This window comes from Lepus europaeus, chromosome 11 (assembly GCF_033115175.1).
Source record: "Lepus europaeus isolate LE1 chromosome 11, mLepTim1.pri, whole genome shotgun sequence".
Lineage (NCBI taxonomy): Eukaryota > Metazoa > Chordata > Mammalia > Lagomorpha > Leporidae > Lepus > Lepus europaeus.
In genome coordinates, this window is record NC_084837.1 from 3163909 (window position 1) to 3184206 (window position 20298).

The following is a 20298-nucleotide window of genomic DNA, read 5'->3' on the forward strand; positions in this document are numbered from 1 at the left end:
TCACTCTCGTGCCACCAGCCGGGGGCCACACTTCGGCTGCATCTGCAGTCTCCCCGCCACGGGGACCTACACTCTGGGAAAGCCCTTTTCCTGGTTCCCAGGTAGAATAGCAAGTGCAGATAACTCCGAAATTTGGGGTGCAATCGTCCCCCTGATGAAATTCAGCATGGAGCACACCCACGGCTGCGCGCCAGACGCTCCTTAGCAAAGAGTGTGCCACCCCCCCCCACCTGCTGTGCCCACCGAGCACCTCCCTCTGCGCTCCGTGACGCAGCACCGTGATAGACGGTGGAGTCGGGGCCCCTTGGTCCTTCCTCAGACACAGCAACTAGGGAATCCAGGACGGACGGCCCCTCCCCACTCCCTTGAGAATTCTCCAATGGCCTCCATCCCGATGGGTGTTTTCAGTCTGAATGCCATGTTTTCCGAGGGATCTCGGGTTTCGGGGTGTAGCCAGTCCTGCCCAGCACAGGCTCACCCGTCAGCAGGTGCCAGACGAGTCCTGCCCCCCACCACTGGCTCTGCTGGCCTCTCTCCTTCCACCCTGGAACCCTCAAGTGCAGTTGGCAGACCCCAGGGCCAGCAGCACCGAGGGGCCCAGACACTCCTTCCCAGCCAAGGGCCCAAAGAGGTGGCCACCCGTCTCCCAGGGGCAGGGTGGGCAAAGAGCCACCAGTTCCTGCGCGCTCCAGGCCTTTTGTTCAGCTTTGCAACCCCACCCAGCACATCCCCTGCACGAAATGTGGGCCCAGGTTCAGGTGCACCTACGGACGGATGGGCGTCCAGCAGCTGGGAAAAGGGAGTGCCCCTTGGTGAGATTGTATTTGCAGTCCAGCGCGTCAGGTGCGCCTGTCAATCGCCACGCTGATTTCACAGCGCACTAATGGAGGGTGTGCGGCCCGGTGGCCCTGCTGCGCGCGGTGGGCGAGGGGGTCCTGTGGCCCCGCACCACAGCTCCTCACTCTCCAGGCCCCTGTCACCCCCGGGCGGCCTGTGGGGAGGTGTCCAGCAGTGTCTCCCTGAGGACAGTCTGGGCACAGGGCTCAGCCACCCCTCCCACTGTGGCTTCTCATCCCTGGGCCTCCCCACTCACCTCTTCTCACTCACAAGCTGCGGGGTGAACGCAGGCTGAGCCTGGGGTCCCTGCGGCAGCCCTGTGGGAAGGGGGCTGGGGGGAAGGTGGGGGCTGCTCGGGGGGGGGGGGGGCTGGCGCCGTCCCTCTCTATCCAGGGCCGCTCGGCACTGCAGTGGGCAGGCCTGGCCACCAGCTTCCCCCCTCGCCCCCGGCAGGTGCAGGACCCCATCTTTGGGGCCTCGCATCCCTTCTCTCCATCCCGAAAACCCTCTCCGCAGCAGAGAGCAAGCTGTCGCCCCGGCGGCTGGGGCCGGGGACACGTGAAATGGTCACGCTCCAGTCTGAGGAGGGTGCGAGGCCGGGACCGCTCGGCAGAGGCGTTGTGTTGGGACAGAAGAGACCTGCAGTCCTGTGGCCTCCCCACGTGGTCTCCACCCCTGGGCGAGCGGAGGGGAGGGGGCAGAGGGCCTTGCACCCCCCCCCCCCATTCCTCTCTTGGCCTGGGGCACACAATTCACAAGGTGTTCCTGCTGTGACTCCAGCCCCGCCCACACCCGCATGGGCCAGCAGCTAGCGGTGGGGCCCCTGGAGGGCGCTCACGGCCACAGCATGGCAGCCGGGCGGTGGGGCCCCTGGACGAGCGCTGCCAGGTCCCCATCGCCGGCCTCTTCTTTCTCCTCTCTTGGCTTCTTCCTGCTCATTCCATTTCTCTGTCGAGGTTTCCTGCAGTGCACATGTGACGTCAGCTACTGTACCTGTGCAGCTCTGCAGGTGATTGGTCTGGGGCAGGGGGAGGGGGCGAAGCGTGGCAGGAGACCCTGAACACCTGCAAGCCAGCAGCAGGTCCTGGGTTTGAGGCTGAGGTTGTGAAAACACAACCCAGGCCACCCAGGAGCTCACGGGGTCATGGGAGAGAAAGACGCACCGTGCAGGCGGTCACGGGAGTCAGCTCGGCGGAGCCGGAACCCTGTGGACACCTAAAGAGAGCCGGGTCGGGGAGGCCCTCGCCTGGGCCTCACCCGCTGGGGGCTGGGGGATGTAGGCTGGCATCGGAGCGTAATTCAAGCCTCTAGATGGAAAGAGAAGGTGGGACAAGCACGAAGTACCAGAAGCCGAGGGGACCCTGACCCTGCCGGCGGAGGCGGGGGCGGGAGCCACCTGCAGGGGGCGGCAGGCACAAAGCACCACCTGGCCCCCCGCACTGCGCTAGAGAGTTTGGACTTTAATCTGTGGGCAATGGGAAGCTGGGTGGGTGCGGAGAGCCCAGCAGTAACAAGTGCTGGGCAGGACTGGAAGGATTGAGCCCGGGAGCCGGGCACCTGCCAGGACCCAGACAACTGGACCCTGATCTCATCGGAGGACTTCGGGTCTGAAGCACAGGGCGTGGCCACAGAGGGCTGGGGAGAGGGGCTGGGCGTGGCCAAGAGGGCTGCGGAGGGGGGCTGGGCATGGCCAAGAGGGCTGGGGAGGAGGGCTGGGTGCAGCCACAGAGGGCTGGGGAGGGGGGCTGGGTGCAGCCACAGAGGGCTGGGGAGAAGGGCCGGGCATGGCCAAAAGGGCTGGAGAGAGGGGCTGGGGAAAGGGACCGGGCACGGCCACAGAGGGCTGGGGAGAGGGACTGGGGAGCGGTGCCAGGCGAGGCCACAGAGGGCTGGGGAGAAGGGCTGGGCGAGGTTCGCTGCCTGCTGGTGGCAGGGTCTAAGCAGCACCTGAGTCCATCCGTGCTCATGGCAGCAGAGCGAGCCGCCCCCTGGCGACGCTCGGCTCAGCTCTGCACTCTGGTTCCTCACAGTACACAGAGCTGGTGTCCCCCAGTCCAGCCACGTCTCCTGAACCCCTGGTCGACACACTTGATGGTGGCGGGGGGGCTCTCCTCTGCTCTGCCATCGCCTCTGGCAGCATCTGGGGTCAGCCGCAGGTGGAGCCGCGCCAAGGACAACGGGAGAGGAGCCGTCCCAGCTCTGGCTCTGGCGATGCAGAAGCTGCTGCCGGCCGCTCTCGGGGGTCAGCAGCCTGGGCGGCACCAGGAGTGGATATCTAGTGGACCAGGCTCAGAAAGGCAACATTCCCATCTCGCTATGGGCCATAGCTCCTGGGATCTAAAATGAGGTCTTTGGACCCCTGTGAACCCTGCACGAGCTGTCCTGGCTTCCCCCACAGCCCTGCCTGGTGACACTCGTTGCTTCGCCCAATTCCATTTGTCTCATGTCCTCTCTGGCCAGCATGTCGGGTGGAGTCCGCAGGACGTGGCCGGACCCCACAGCCTTGCTACGGTTCCTTGTCTCTGACACAGACGGTGAGGCTGGGCAGAGGGAAAGCTGCTGTGAGACAGAGAATTGTGGAGACTGGAGGGCCCAGGAGGGTCCCCCGAGGGAGGTCCCCACCAGGTGTGGGTACTGGGAGCTTAGGGAAGGCGCGCACTACCAGTTGATCAGTGCCTCTACACAGCGTCGCCCCAGCAGCCGTCTGCTTCGTCTTGGCCACAGTTCCTGACCAGTTAACAAACGCTACCTTGCCCACCACCCGAGAAATGTGACCGTTGAGAGCACGCTGCCTGGTGTTGTTGGTCTGGCACGAGTTGACCTGTTGGCAGGGGGCCCACGGTGTTCTCCAGCTACCCATCTCTCCAGTCTCTCTCGGCAAAGCCTAATCAGCCGATGGCGGGGTTCACACAAACACCGCAGGGGTCCTTCCTAACGGCCTGTTAACCCTTCTAAGGTCTCAGGGCCTGATGGTCACCTTGTAACCATCCGCCTGAGCAGGCACCAGTCTGCCCAGACTGCACCCCCAGCCTGAGCTCCAATCAAAGGCTTCTGGGGGGTGGGAGGCGCCAGCTCTAGGCCCGGAGTTAGCTCTGTAAATCACACAGTCTGTCCTGCAGGCAGCCGAGCCCAAAGCCCCCACCCCAGTCAACTTCTTTTTTTGCTCCGGCTCTGTGCTTTGGCCCTTTCTTGGTCCTCGGGTTTGGAGGCAGGAGGTCGTCTGTGTGACCATCTTCCTTCCTAGACACTCAGGGCCGAGGGCCAGCAGCCCCAGGAAAGCCCTGAGTGAGGGCTCTCGCCTGCGGGGACCATCCCCACCTGGCCCCTCGGGTCCGTTTCCCCCTCTGCATTCACCTCCCTCCCAACCAAGCACCAAACCCCCGTGCTTGGGTGACATCTCTAAGCCACAGCCACTCCCCCCACAACCACCACTCACTCTAGAGCTCCTGGGACCTCGGAGACGCCTCCCCTCCTTGGCCTCCAGCTGCCTGGGTCAACCCTGACAAGCCCAAAGCCAGCGCAGAATCAGGTACCCCCCCACACACATGGCTGTGCAGCTGCCGCCGGGCACCCACACTCTGAGCAGCCCCAGGCCCAAACCTAAAGGACCTCCAGGGCTGCAGACCCCGCCCCTGCCCCCGGGGAGCCACCCCCACTTTGCAGCCCGGAAGACTGATGGGCACCCCCATGCAGGAGACCGTGTGCACAGGATCTGGGGGCCTGACAGGAAACATTAATCCAATAAGCACCCAAGTTCATGTTGGGCTACGCACTGAGAGGGAAAGGCCCACAGTGGCCTGAGGACGGCTCGGGGGGATCCCAGCTCTCGTGTATCCCAGCAGGGTTTGCATTTGCCAGGTAGCTTGTCTTGGTCTCTTCCTAGACGGATTCCAAAACGCAGAATGCGGGGTGACAGGGCCTCGGGCAGGGAACTTTCACGCCCCCTCCCTCAGGGTCTAGGGGGTTCCTGGTGCTTCCTGGGGCCCCAGGCCCTTCAGCAACCCACTGGCAAGGGCCCCAGGCCAAAAAAAGGGGAGGGGAAAGGAGGGGAGGGGAGAGGAGGGGAGGCAAGGCAAGGCGAGGCGAGGTCCTTGTGGCCCCAGGCAGGTGAGGCTCCAGGTCTGGGTGCCCGAGGGACCCTGCCCCACCCCTCTGTTTCCAGGACTTAATTCAGAACAGCCAGGCTCCCGGGGGAGGAGCGGGGGTGGTCCCCTCCTCGGATTCGGGAGCCACAGAGCAGGCCACAGAGGGTTCTGGGATGCCCTCAGTCCAGTGCTAAAAACCCACAGGGATGCTCAGGTGGGCTGCTTAGGGTAAGAGATGACCTGAAGGCAGCGTTTCTCCTGGACACGCGGCCCGCGGCCGGCCCTAGGCAATCTGTTTTTGACTCAGCGTGCTCCATGGCTGACAGGGCCCTCCCTCCCTGAGCAGGAAGGAGCCCACTTTCCCACGGGCTGCCCTGGACGGAAAAGCCCCCCGGCCCTCGTCCACAAGGGGTCCTCGCCTCCCCTCCAGGCCAGCGCCGTGGGTTACATCACCTCCGGCTTCACGGCCACTCTTTTGTACCTCTAGGTGTCACACACCCAGGCTGTCTGCCACCGTGGCTTAGGCAAGAACGGGACCCTCGGTGAACCCCCTCCCCCACACTCCTGCAGCTGCCTCTGGGAGCAGCCCCCAGCCCAAACAAAAGTAGGCGGAACTCAGACGCGAGTCACGGACCCCCGCCACGGAGGAGCTGGGCCACCAGGGGTCCTGGGCGGGGGGACAGGCAGGCAATGGGAGCTGTGGCTTCTCGCCGTGTGGCTCCAGATTTGACATTTTTACACTAAGAAGTCACGTCCATGCTTTCCTTTTACCACTTGAATTCTTTCAAAGCTTTAATAAGCACTGTTTTGCTTTCTTGATTAAACCGAAATGCAGCTATCTTGGGCTGAACACGGGACAGGAGGACGTAAGCCTCGGGGCCTGGAGACAGCCGGCTTCTAAATAGGTCTGCTCCGGCTCTGAGCAAAGGAGGGGGCACTGAGGACGAGCGGCAGCCGCAGGGCAGTGCCAGCCCAGAGCCCAGCCACCTGGCAAGCCCCATCCTGAACGGCTCCCGGCGGCCGGGGCAGCCGGCAGGTGCAGTCGGCACACAGCAGCACCCATGCCTGGCTGGAAGAGGAAGCTGTCTGAAAACAGGTGCAGGAGCCGAAGGCTGGGAAACATCTCCCGGCACACCCAGCTGGAGGCCCTGGGACCAGAACTCCGGAAGCTCCAGGAGCTTGTGTGGGGCACACCGGCCCTGCCTGCCTGTGTGCGCTTTCTCGCCCCAAGCTCTCACAACCCACGGCTCCATTTCCTAGAAGGTCTCAACCCTACTCTGGTTGTGCCAGTCAGAGCGCCTTGAACAGCGCAGAACCTCGCGCGGCTCACCCAGGAGTCGCGGGAGCCCGAGGGCTGTCCTGCTCCCTGGCGCCCCATGCGGAGCTGTGCACACCTTACACGCTCCCTCCTCTTTCTCAGGTTGATTGATATTTGTTTGTTTGTTTGTTTGTTTGTTTAAAAAGCAGAACAGAGCAGGGTGTGGCGGGGGAGGTACCAACCCTCCCTCCATCCACTGGTTCATTCCCTAAATGGCCGCAATGGCCAGTGCTGGGCCATGCTGAAGCCAGGAGCCAGGAGCTTCATCTGAGTCTCCCGCGTGGGTGCAGGGTTCCCAAGGACTTGGACCACCTTCCTCGGCCATCCCAGGAGCGTTGACAGGAAGTGGATTGGGAGTGGAGCAGCTGGGACTTGACCCGGCGCCCCTCTGGGATGCCACCAGCACAAGCAGTGGCTTCATTTGCTTTACCACCACGCAGGCCCAACCCCTTCTTCCCTTTGATGAACACAAAGATAAGTGTGCAGTCCTTTAAAGTAATGTGAATCTCAACGTAAGTCCAGTCCCATGGCTCAGAAACGACTGCGACAACAGGATCTCAGGTGAAGTGCAAACTCTGGGAACAGAAGCCAGGAAACAAAGTGTCTCTGCTCATAGACTATAACCTGATTACGCACCGGGGTGACACATCCGGCAACGGCTCTGACAATGAAGAACAAAAACCTAGCCCATCCTCTGTCGGGACGCTGGGGCCAGCCACTGTTACCGGGAGCCAACGGCCACGCCCACGAACACCACCTTTGTGGAGTAAACAGGTGCAGGACGTGGGTGTGGTTACAAGTGCCAGGCCCGGGCAGCACCCCCACGTGGGAGCATGGTCACGTGGACAAAGCCAGACACAAAGGGACGTCGGGCCTGGGGTCGCCGCTAGCCGCTGACACAGGGACAGACCCGGACCCCGCGGTCCCCTCTACTCCCCCCATCCTTTGCTGGGTTCTTCACACCCTCTACAGAAAGCACAAGACAACTTCATAACAGAAAATTTAAAAAAATATTGAATCTGGGTCAAAACAGGAGATAACAAGAGGACAAGAGCCCCGTACGCACGGGAGGGCCTGCGGTGGCCGGGCAGAGGGGAGAGGGATCCTCCAGGCTGGACGGACAGACGGCGGGGCGGGGAGGGAGGGGTGAGGCGGACGAGGGCCTGCAGAGCGCTGAGAAAGTTACAGTCAGGTGCAAAGCGCTCTGTGCCTCCCCCCCCCCCCCCCAGGGCACTGCTTTTTCTGCAGCTCCCTCCTCGGGTTCCCGAGCTGCAGCGTGGGCCCGAAGGGAACCCGGGGCACAGACCCGGCCACAGCCCTCGGCTCCCCTCAGAGCCGTCCCGGGGCAGGCGTCCCCGGCAGAGGCTGCGGCTCTGCGTTTTGTTTTTCTTCTCTTTTGCTTCATCTGCTTCTCGGAGTGAACAGCAGTGTGTGGGCTGGGTGGGCGGGGCACAGCCGGGGCCGCCCTGCCCGTCACGTCTGGGAGCCGGAGCACCGGGGAGCATCCCCAAGGTCGGGGTGACAGCAAGCAGAGCCGCAGCAGGGCGGCCAGCCTTCCGAGGGCGCTCTCTGGCCTCTGCCATCTAGAAGTTTTGAGAGCAGGGTGGCCGAGAGCACCTCCACGTGGACGCCCAGTCTCACGACAGCGAGCAAATAAGACGGAAGACAAATCCCCACGTGGGCCCGACGGGTGGAAGCGGGCACTTCTGGGAAGCCCCGCTCGGAGCTTGGGAGCCAGGGTGTACAATGAGAACGGAGGCCCTCTGGAAGGCGGCACGGAGGAGCCCACCAGCTGCTGGGCACTCCCAGGGACCCACAAGGCACGTCGCCCTTGATGGCCCGTCGCCCTTGACAACCCGTCACCCTTGACAACCTGCCTTTGCTTGTGGCTGTTTGCCCCAGGGTCTCGGAGCAAGCGGCACCTGTCACTCTCAGACAAGGACATGAGGTCACACGGTCCAAGCCATCCTCCCTCCACAAGCACTGGCCTCTGCCCCCACCCCGAGGGTCTCCCTGGGCCACTGTGGATTTGGACTCCCAGGAAGAGCGTCCCAAATCCTGGGGCCTCCGAAAGCTGCCTCGTCCCCCCCACCAAGCTGCGGCGTCTCAGGAGCCTGTGGGGCCTTAGGGACGGAGAAACGCCCCACGCCAGCTTCCCGCCTGCTGGGCCCCCAAGGGCAGTCCTTGCTCCTGCCCCGTGGCAGGGCTCACGTGGCCTCTGGGCCACCCTGCGGAACTCCAGGCTGGCTCCGGATCAGCCACTGAGAAGTGCGCCTTCCGGGGGATCCCCCACTGCACTCACGGGTACGCCCACGGATGAAACGAGGGCCGGGTCCACCAACCAGCACCGACATTGTCACACCGCTCAGCACCCACTAACCCACTCCGCCGCCCCACGGGGGGGCAGCGGGCGCTCGGCAGGCGGGGAGACTCCGCCGGGCGCCCAGGCAGCCTCTCTTCAGAAAAACGATCAGAATTAAGACATGCTTGTGAGGGGGCGATGCCCCCTGTCCGCGGGCGCCAGCAGAGCTGCCAGGGAAGAAGGACAGAGCTGGAAGCACCAGGACGCACGCGCTGGCTGCCAGGGCTCACGTTCCCAACGCACTTCCTCTACTTCAACGGCCTCGACCCACGCACGATTCCTGCCACGTTTTGGGTTGGTGGGGGGGGGGTACCTCATGGGCTCTGGATGTGAGGGTGGGGGCAATGGCCACAGGAGAGGCCCAGGAGAGGAGGGGGCTTCCGAGGAGACTGCGTGAGCCAGGCAGGGGGTTCTCTAGGCCCCTCCGCAGGTGGAGGTCGGCTCCACAGCAGATCTGAGCTCTCAGAGCCTCTACCACGCACGCTGTCCTCATCTCTGTAGAAGACTTTTACCCCGAGGGACAACCAGAGACAGGCTCACCACTCACCTCCTGAATGGCCACAGCCCACAGGCAGCCAGGTGTCCACCTGGGCAGGCACACGGGAGCGGCCCGAGCCCCCAACCCTCTGTCACTCCAGACACAAGACACAGCCACCCCCGCTCTCGGGCCCACCCTTCCCGGCTCAGGGTGCAGAGCCTTGTCCAAAGGGCGAGGGCGGGGTGGCGGCTGCCCCAGCTCCTTGGGAAGCTGCTGCCCCTACACAGGAGACTGGCACCCTAGCCCCGCCCAGGAAGTTCCCGGGGGGGGGGGGGGGGCTTCCACTGGTGCCCATCACACAAAGACCAGTGCAGCGTTTTCCTAGTGCTCACACGACTGCCACTGTCCACAAACGTGGACAGAACGCATGGCGCCCCCTGCTGCAGCCCGAGCCAGCGGCAAGGGACGGGCCAAAGGGGGCAGCCGCTGTCACCGGACGACCTGGGTCACACAGGGGACAGGCAACAAGCCAAGGGAGGCAGGAAGTCCCAGGCAGCACTGGGAGCTGGCGTAGGGGCTCACGGGCCAGGCGAGAACAGAGGAGTGCCAGTGATGACCGCCCCGCCCCGGGCCAGAACTGCTGGGCTGGTGTAAGCTCTCAGGGGAGGTCTATGGCGGGGCAGGGGGCAGCCAAGCCCTGGGGGGAGATAATCTCCTGTAGGCTGATGCTGGTTTTTCTCCAAGATCACAAGATCTCCAGATCCTTCCCAGAGTGCGCCAGAGGCTGCGGTTACCAAGGACCCCGTGAGCCCGGCGGCCAGGCAGCTCGGGTCCAGAAAACCCAGAACGGCACAGAGACCGGGCGTCCCCGAGCTCGGATGCTATCTTCTTCCTGTGCATCATCATTCCCCGTCTGTTTCCCTCCCCTGACTGACGCCGGGCAGGAAGACTGGTGCCGCTCTGGGCCATCGTTGCGTAGATGGCCAGAGCTCGTCCCACCCCGGATCCCCAAGTCTCTGCTCCCAAGGCGGCCACGCGCGTGGCTGAGCAGACCTTGTGACTTCTCAGCATTTTTTCTAATGTAAGCAGAGAGGTGCACGCCACCCCTAAGTGTCCTCGCAGCTCTGTCCCGAGTCCCCAGAGCTCCGATGGTGACAACGGGACAGCTGTCAGAGTCACTGGGAGCCAGGTCCCCGAGGAAGTGCACGGAGCAGTGCCAGCAAGGTGCAACACCCGTGCTGGACCGCACGTGAGACAGACACACGCGTGTGCGGTGAGCACTCCTGTGGGGGAGGCTGAATCCGGAGACGCCTGGAGGAACCTCCTGAGCCTGAGTTTGAAAACCTGTCTTTAAGTTTCAAATCCCTGGCGGTAAACGACCCAGCCCCAGGGCGCTCTTGCCTAGCGATCATTGAGGCGCTATAACAAGAGTGGTTAAAACCCTTTTGCATCACATCACCCCACCCCTTGCCCGCATCCGCTCTGTACGGCAGCTTTATAAACACCTTCCTTTTACGTTAAAGTGAGATGCTGCTTCGACTGGACTCCCCACCGCGTCTGATTGTCCCCCGGGCTCAGGGAGGCTGAGTGCCGGTGGCGCAGTCCCCTCCTCCGCCAAGGCAAGCTGCGGGCAGCCTGCCTAATTCTCTGGTGGTGACAAGGAAGAATCACCGCACGCTCGGGGTCCATCTGTCCCAGCAGCTCGGCCTCCCGACATGACCTAGCTTCCCTCAACTGCCAACTCAGTGACCAGACGCTCAGAACTCCAGGGAAAGAGAGAATGGGGTGGAAACCTGGAAGATGGGCTACGCATCCAAAAACCGCCGGGGTGCACCTCGTCCAGAGTCTCCCAGGAGACCAAAGACCGGGACGGGAACTGGACAGCAACCCAAGGACGCACCCAGCCTCCCGTCCGGTCGGCTGTGGGCGCTGCGCTGCCCTCCCGCGCACCGGGCACACCGGGCAGCTCGGCACCGGGCGCACCTCGTCCTGCTCTGACTGCTGTCGGCAGCAGAGGCGGCCGCCCGTGCTGGTCCTCACGTGGGACTCCCTGCTGGGCTCCAGGAAAGCAAATCCAAGACAGCGACCAAACCCGCCCTGCCCCCACCTGCCGCTGCCTCCAGGTCAACGCCGTGCCCCAGAGAGAGAGACAGGGGCTTCTGCGAGCAGGAGAGACCCTGTCCTCCACCCAGAGGGAAAGTTCCGAGGTCAGCACAGCACTGTGCACAGGAAGTGCGGGGGCCTGGGAAAGACCTCACCCCCGCCAGGCTCACCCAGGGGTCTCACACCCACACCCACACCCAGCAGGTGGCCCCTCCTCCGTTTCTGCTGAAACACCCCCCAAACAGGCCCACCCCCAGAGACCCTCGCTTAGGCGCCACCTAAGGGAGGAGGAGAAAGCTGCTGGGGCCCTGGTGACTTTTCTGAGGGCTTGCACAATGCAGACGGGAGAACCCAGGTCATGCAGAGTGCGCCAGGCACGGCCACGTAAACGGTCAAGGGACCAAGGGCCCACGGCTCCTGACACAGGGACACAGGCCAAAGCTGCAGGTGACAGGGAAGCCCCCACCCACGACGGCCCCATGTCCTGCTGGGCAGCCACGGCCCAGTCCCTCTGCAGTTGGAGATGTGTCCAATGGCAGACATGCAAATGGACCAGCCGTCCCATTTCCTAATCCTTGGCAAATGCCTGCACCCTGCAGGTGCTGGGCCTGGATCAGGTCCTTCCTCACTGGCCGGGTCCTTCCTCACTGGCCGAATCCTTCTGAGGTCAGACCCCAGCAACGCCCCGCCCCGCCCCAACTCAGGCCCTGCCGTTCTGGGCGGGGGCCCTCGGAGCTGCCATCTGGGCTGCCTCCGGCTGTGGTGCGTGGAAAAGCCCTGTGGTGTGTGGCAGTGAGCTCTGGATGGCTGTGCAGTCTGCCCTGCCCCGTGGGCACGGACTTGGCACCTGGGCACCTGGTGACGGCAGCTAAGGAATGCCCACACTCCCTGGCTGTGGGCAAAGACAGGGCCGGGAGTCCTCCTTCCAGCAGGGAGAACAGAGCCCTAGCCTGATGCCCTGGCAGAGGGAGCCATTCCCAAACACATCCCCGCGAAGGGGAAGGCCACTCGGGCAGAGCCCAGAACAGCACATAGTAGGTGCTCACTGACTACGTGTGAAAGGAGCGAGCGAGCGAATGGAGAGGCGTTCTCAGAAACTGGGATGAGGGAGCTGGGGTGCAGCCCCCAGGACACCGCGGACTCACTCCCAAAGGGCCTCTTCTCCCCCAGGCCACAGAGGGCACCGTGCGGCCCCCACTCAGTCCACAAACCCAGGAGTCTGGTTTTCCTGGGCCTAGAAAGGGACAGAGGTCAAGGTCGAGGTACTCATCAGAAAGAAGAGCAGGCCTGGGTCGCAGCGAGCAGTGGGCTCCCCCCACCCGGCCCCAGGGACAGCAGCCTGCCCCCTGCCCTTTCGCCGAAGCTCTGCCGGCCCCCAGACTCGCGGCCCGCACACCCTGAGGCTGGTGAGAAGCCCCGGCCAAGGCAGGCTGCAGAGACGCAGCCAAGACTTCCGCTTCCAGAAGGCCCCTGGAATGAGCCCCCGAGGGTGGTTAGGAAAGACGGATTGAAATAAAATAGAATCGGCCGGCGCCACGGCTCACTAGGCTAATCCTCCGCCTCGCGGTGCTGGCACACCGGGTTCTAGTCCCGGTCGGGGCACCGATCCTGTCCCGGTTGCCCCTCTTCCAGGCCAGCTCTCTGCTGTGGCCCGGGAGTGCAGTGGAGGATGGCCCAAGTGCTTGGGCCCTGCACCCTATGGGAGACCAGGAGAAGCACCTGGCTCCTGCCATCGGATCAGCGTGGTGCGCCGGCCGCAGCGCGCCAACCACGGCGGCCATTGGAGGGTGAACCAACGGCAAAAAGAAGACCTTTCTCTCTGTCTCTGTCTCTCTCTCTCTCACTATCCACTCTGCCTGTCAAAAAAAAAAAAAGGAAAAAGAAAAAGAAAGAAAATAGAATCTTCTCAAGAGCAGGAAAAACGGAAGAAGACGGCAAGGAGTCGCGGGGCAGAGGCGGCAGCCGTGGGTCCCGCAAACCTGCCCCAGAAATGAGCTGCACTTGGGACGGGCTCCTGGGGAAAGGCTCAGCCCTGCCACCAGGGCCAGAGACACACACCCCCCACCCCGCCCCACCTTCACAGGAAGCCTGACACCTGCACCCAGAACAAGGTGACCAGAGGGAACCAGGCCCTGCCCCCCACTCTGCCTTGGGCCTGGGCTCAGCCTCACGGCCTCGGGCCGTCCAGGAAACCTTCGGTGGAGAAGCTGGGCTATGGGCACCTGCCTGGTGGTGCCAGGGCATGCATCAGAGCAAAGGTGGCACCATCCCAAGCCTCGAGTTTTCCAACCAAGAGCCAGCCTAGACGCCCCTCCCCAGCAGGAACCCCTGGCCGGTCACCCCCACCCCAGCCCCGGATCCCCCAGATGTCCATCAGTCCCCACTGTCCACCTCCTGCATGGACTTGATCCAGCTGTGCGTGCTTGAAGCCAGCAATGTCCACTCCGGCAGGCTTTCCTGGCTAAGTGAAAGAAAGAAATAATCCAAACTTGCACTATCCAAACCCACATTTAAAGAATTGCTTATTTGAAAGGCAGAATGAAGAGACAAAGAAACAGAGAGAATCTTGCATCCGCTGGTTTACTCCCCAGATGGCTGCAACAGCCAGAGCTGGAACAGGCTGAAGCCAGGAGCCGAGAACTCCATCCAGGTCTCCCACGGGGGTGCAGGGACCCAAGCACCCAGGCCATCTTCCACTGCCTTCCCAGGCCCATTGGCAGGGAGCTGGGCAGACCAGAACAGCGGAGACTGAACCCACTGCTCCAGCATGGAATGCAGGTGTTGCAGCGAAAACTCGGCTAAGCCCGCTGTGCCACAACGCCCACCACTTCCAAGTAGACTCGGCTCCCTGCCACCGAGCCTGTGGTCCACACTGGGCAGGAGGTGACCCCTCCACCATCTGTCAGCACTCTGGGCACGACGACAGGGTTATAACTTGCTCACCGTCTGTCCCTTGCTTAGCTGAGACCACACCTGCACTGCCCACAGGGAGGCCCCGGTCTAGAACGGCGCCTGGTGCACAGTGGGACTGGCAGGCTATCTCCGAGTGAATGAATGAAATCACAGTGTGGGGAAGCCCGGGCAGACTGAGGGCTCCACTGGACCTCCATCTCCTGCAGGAAAACCAGGAGCCCCTCTCCTTCTCCCTCTGGTCTCCCCACTCCGTGGGAGACTTTTGGGTGCCTGGAGCAGCTGGCAGTCTCCGAGGACTCTCCCAAAGTCCCCCTAAAACTGTCACTGTCACATACAAGGTGCCGCCTGCCCTGCCGCCCACGCGAGACCTAACAACCTGCCCAGAGCGGAGCTGCCGCACCGACGGCCGGGCCTGGGGGGGTCCAGCGACGTCACAGGCGTGCACCTCCCAGAGAATGCTATGTACCTGGAGAGGAGCTGCAGGCCTGGTCCACGCTCCCACAGAAGGGGCAGCCCCACGAGCCTGACGTGGCCATTCTGAGGCTGGGAGAAGGGGGTGAAGTGACTGCACGCACGCACATGGGAGGCCAGGATGTGCACCAGGGGGCGGGGCAGGAAGGAGCACAAAGCTGGACGCAGACATGGGGCAAAAGGGACGGTCAGCAGGGGCAGGACGAACATCTAAAGCACAAGTGTTGGTGGTTCCATGTGTGCACGTGTGTGAAGGTGTGTGTGTGTGCACTGCTGTGTGTGCATGTGTGAGTATGGGTGTGCACGTGTGGGTGTGGGTGTGCACGTGTGGGTGTGCACGTGTGGGTGTGGGTGTGTGTGAATATGTGTGAATGTGTATGTGCACTGCTGTGTGTGCGTGTGTGTGCATGTGTGTGAATGTGTGTGCGCACTGCTGTGTGTGCATGTGTGGGTGTGCACGTGTGTGCATGAGTGTGAATGTGTGTGCACTGCTGTGTGTGCATGTGTGGGTGTGGGTGTGCACGTGTGGGTGTGCACGTGTGGGTGTGGGTGTGCATGTGTGTGAATATGTGTGAATGTGTGTGCACTGCTGTGTGTGTGGGTGTGCACGTGTGTGTGCATGAGTGTGAATGCGTGTGCACTGCTGTGTGTGTGGGTGTGCACGTGTGTGTGCACGTGTGTGTATATGCACTGTGTGTGCGTGTGTGGGTGTGCACATGGGTGTGAATGTGTGTGTATGTATGTACACTGCTGTGTGTGCATGTGTGGGTGTGCATGAGTGTGAATGTGTGTGTATTGCTGTGTGTGCATGTGTGGGTGCGGGTGTGCATGTACCTATGTGCATGTCCATGTGAGCATGTGTGTGTACATGTGTGTACATCCATGTGCATGTGTGCGTGCCTGCCATACACAAGGCCCGTTCTCCCTGCACGTGCCCACTTCTCCAGATACTGGCTGAGCCTCAGTTTTGACTGTATCTCACCCCCAAGATGCTGGGGTCAACACAGCCGGTGCACAGAGGCGGCGCAGGAGGCCATGGTGGCCTCCAAGGAGCGCCTGCCAAGGGGATGCACCTGACCGGAGCCCTGCACCCCCGGAAACCTGGCTCATGGACAGGCCGGTGCAGAAGGGAAGGTGCGTGGCTCACTCAGCTGCAAGTGAGCAAAGGGGCCTCCTGGGCTGAGTCTGGACTTTGAAGCTGCTGCCCACAGGGAGCCACCGGGGGCTCCCAAAAGAAGGGAGCTCCAGGCCCTGGGTGCTGTCTGGGAGGCCAGCTAGGAAGCCTTGCCAGAGGCCAGGCTCGGGACACCGGGCAGGAAGCACTGGGACCAGAGACGTGAGGAGAGCAGGCGGCAGGAAGGAGAGGACAGAGCAGCCCTGAGTCAGGGTGATGGAGACGGCGCTGGTGCCTGGGAGGCAGTGGGGGACGCGGAAGGGGGCAGGGAGCCCCGAGGGAAGCAGGCGGGCAGGAGTGTCAGCCGGGAGGCAAGCGTTCTGGGAGCGCTCCCATGGGGGTGGGCGGCCAGGCTGTGGGCTCCACCCTCCACCCTGCTTTGAGCTAGGAGAGAAACAGGGTGCCCCACAAGTCCCCACAGCCCCAGCTTCCTGCCCAGACCCGGGGGGCTATGCCAGGAGGCCCCCACCTGCCGTTGCTAGCCCTTCCTGGGGTCAGCCGAGGGTCAGCTCCTGTCCACTTGATCTGGCTGCCTTTCTCCCGTACCACGCAGACCCCAGGCCCAGGGCCACGTGTGCAGGGCCCAGGGGACACGTGTCTGACACTCCTCACAGCGCCGGAATCTGCCCCCTCCGCAGGTGTTCTCTACCCACTCCAGTTGCTCCCATGACCTTTCACCTCCTGCGCCCGGCGCATTCTAGGCACTGCCCTAGGGGGACCCAGTCTGTCCCTTCCTCTCCACTGCGCCCACTTCTCCCTGGCCAGGCTTCTCATCGTCCAGCGAGCTTCCAAGTTTTCTATACTCACACTTGCCATGACTGCTGCCTCCCTGGGTCCCATCTGGACACCACACCCTACCTGCGTCCCACACCCCTTTCTGCTGGACGGTCCCCCTTGGCCCCGGTCTGTCCATGCTGCCCTGACCCCCGGGCCCTGGTCATGGGACCCTGCCCGGCACAGCCTTCCTGGATAAGCCTGCGTGCACTGGCCTTGCTCCAGGGCTCAGCCCTGAACCACAGATTTCTTCACCGTAGGCAGCTGCACACCGTGAATCTTCTCTGCTCCCCCGAAAGGCCAACCAGGTACCTGGGCGGGTGTGCAGCCCCCCCGCCCTCCTGGCCGTCCTGTGCGTGCACGGGGCGGCTCCATCACACGCCCCGGGGGCCCGGCCTCAGGTACCTGGGGTGGTCTTTGGAGTCACATGTGTGACCCTCGGGCCAGAGGTCCAAGGCTGGTCCCCGAGACACTCACACAGAAGGTGCTGTGGTCCCTGAGGGTACTTTACTTACTGCAGCCGAGGGAGCCCAGGTGGCCCCAGGGTCGCAGCCTGAACCTGCAGGGCTGGGAGACCATCAGGGGTTCCCCAAAAGGCAACCTGGAATTCTCACCCTCGAGTGCGGGCCCTGGACCGGCAACACGGCACCCCTGGGAGCCTGTGGGAAATGCAAAACCCCGACTGAACACGCGCTGACCGGCAGAGCAGGCTCCGAGGCCCAGCCCTCACGCGCCTGCACCTGCCACGCGGCCTCGGCCTCACCACGGTCCCCCAGGGGCCTCCCCAGGCCTCTCACACTCACCCCTCATAGGACATCCAACGCTGGGCACGGTCCCAGACAGAAACGTGAAGCCTCAGCTGGCCTGACTTGGGGGGAGGGGGGGTCAGCACCCTCAAGAGGACTTCCTGTTTCCCCAGGGTGAAGCCCAAGGCTTTCAGACACGGGGACCCTAGGCCAGAGCTCACGGCGCCCCCCACCAAACACCGCGTGTTAAATCCAAGGCTTTTGCCTCGATATGCACAGATCCACTCTGCCCACACGGCACACAGCAGCACCCCTCACAGCCTGGACGTGGTGACCCCAACACCCCCTCCTCGGGCCGGTGAGAGCCGCCAGGCACAGGTGCAGAGGGGATCTGGAGGAAGAGGAAGCCGCCGGCGTCCGGCTGAGCCGGCTCAGGGCCGCAGGGCCGCGCAGCCCAGGTGCACAGGGGACTCCCCACAACAGCAGAATCCGCACAAACTCCCTGAGTGTGGAAGGAAGACGCTGTCGCCGTGGCCTCCTCCAGTGGGAACACCCTGCCCAGCAGGCCTCAGGCCCGGCTCTGAGTCCGGCCCACGGACAGCAGCTGGGACCTCAGAGAACAGAGGCGAAGCCCGCACGGCACAGCTCCGGCTAGAACGCCATCTGGCCAGGCGGCGTCTCAAGGTGGCAAGACCGGGACACCTGGTTGGATGCCGGCAGCAAAGGAGGCCCAAGGCTCACAGCAGGCGGCCTGGGCGCAGGGCTGGGAGACACTGCTCCCCAGGTCACTGAGCGCCACCACACACGCGGTGGGGAGCCCAGGAGTGGGACAGTCTCATCTGGTGATGGTGATGGAGCCAGCGCGGGCCAGCAAGGGAGCACAGGGGTTAGGGCCACGTGCAGAGACGAGGACGGCTCCCGGCGGGCTGGGCTCAGCGCCCAGGCAGCCTTCGTGCCTGTTGGAGATTCAGGCAGAGATACTGACGGGCGCACGGACAGCAGTGGAAGGAGGGGAGGCCTCTGCCCACACAGCTTCTGGCAGCGCTGGCCAGGGAAGTTCTTAGAAAGCTGCGCCAAGGGCTAAGGACGCAGGAGAGGCTCCCTGGGCCAGGGCTGACGTTGAGAGAGCCCGCAGGGCCGGGCACACACAGGGAGCCCCAGCACAGCCGGCCCCGCCCTGCCCTGGCGCTTCCCTCCCTGTCCTCCCTGTCCCCTCGGCAGTGAGGGTCTGGTCCTCCCCCGGCTCCTCCAGCCTCGTAGCGGGGACAGCGCCAGGCCCAGGAGGACGTCACGCGACCTGTCTGCAAACGAGGAGGAAACGGACGGCAGACGGGGCCGGGAGCAGCAGCAGCTGCTGCCGTGTTCCAGTGTCCCTTTGCGCCCCTCGGCCTGGACTGGCGGTGCTCTGAAGAGCTATAGGAGCTGTGGCATCCATCAGGCAAGGGGAGGGCCCTTCAGCAGCCTCTCCCCACCTGCCTCCCCTCCCCCACTCCCCCGAGCCCCAAAGATCTGCCTCAGGGACCCCCCATGAGCCCCTGGAATCCCCCGGAACCCCTTGGCTGCCAAGGCTTCAGCACCTGGCCCCTGCCTGACCTCGTTGTCCTGGCAACAGGTGGGAGGTACAGCGCTGGCAGCCCCCCACCCCGCCCCCAGGCTATGAACAAGACAATGGCTGCACTGGAGCCAAGGCAAGGACACAGCCTGTGGCAACAGACACACCAGGCACTGCTGCCGTTAGCATGCACCCAACTCCACACCTGGAAGAGGCACGCCCTACGTGATGCACACGAGGGAGGGGCCAGATGCTGAGCCACCCCCAGGACCACACAAGTGACCATGAGGGCCAGGATTCACGTCCAGGGGATCTGGCTTGAGAGTCCAATCATGTCTAGAACACGAGGCCTGGAACACACGGAAAGCTCGCTGAGTGGCAGCTGGGCTCTCAGTGGCTGGGCTCTGCGTGCAAACCTATGTCCCGCCCACTCTAAGAGCCCAAACCTGGTCACCACCATGCCAGTGCAGGCAGCCCTCTGCCCTCACCACGGGACAAGCTGGGCACCAAGTACCTGGGTGAGAGGTACTACCTGTCTGCCAGCTCAGCACCCGCCAGGCTTTTTGGGGTCACTCAAAGGAAGAGGCCACTCCGTCTCAGCCATTCCTTTGCGTGCCGCTTCACTGCCTGTTCCAGTGTGTCTCCCACACACGGCAACGCCAACTTAGTGAGGAAGGAGCCCTGAAGAGAACGGGGAAGCGAGCGGGAGCCCAGGCCGGCTGGCTCGGCGGGGGGCACCACCCCTCACTGGGTGGGGACAAAGCCACCAGGAGGGACACCAGCAACCCTCAGAACAGTGGCAGTTGTGATGCGCCCTGGACACCACCGACCGGGAGGAGCAGCAGCCATGGAAAACCCCAAGGACCACAGCCGACATGGTGGGCGGTCTGCCGTGCCATCACAGGCTCCAAGGCGGGCCAGGTCACCGAGATCAGACCTAACCTGGAAGCCAGGGCACAGCTTTCCCCAGTGCACACCCGAGTCATGTCCCAGCCCCACCATGCTGCCCCAGAACCTGCTGGGCAGGGCAGGGCTCCAGGGAGGCCCCGACCTGCAGCCCCTTCTCCGGCTCTTGCATCCCCACCCCACTCCATCACGAAGGGCCGAGTGGGTGGACACACGAGGAGGGACCTGGTGTGGGCACTGGGAGCCAGCTCAGAGCACTCAGGTGAAAACCAGTGAGGGAAGGGCATGGCCCCAGGGGGCACAGCCCTTGGCCCTTCACCCATTGGGAGGGCCACAGAGAGCCAGCACACAGCTTACAGCATCCCACTGTAGCTGCGCTGGCCTCACCCCGCCTCTTCCCTCAGTGGGGAGCACGGACAGGGCAGGGGGCTCGGGCACCAGGACCTGCCCCTCCAAAGCCACGTGACCCAGAACATCCAGGGACCTTCCTGGACCTGTGACCCCTCTGGGTGCAAAACGAAGACCATGCCAGCCTCCCACGCGGCCGCTCCAGCTCGGGAGACACTGCAGTGCTGGGCA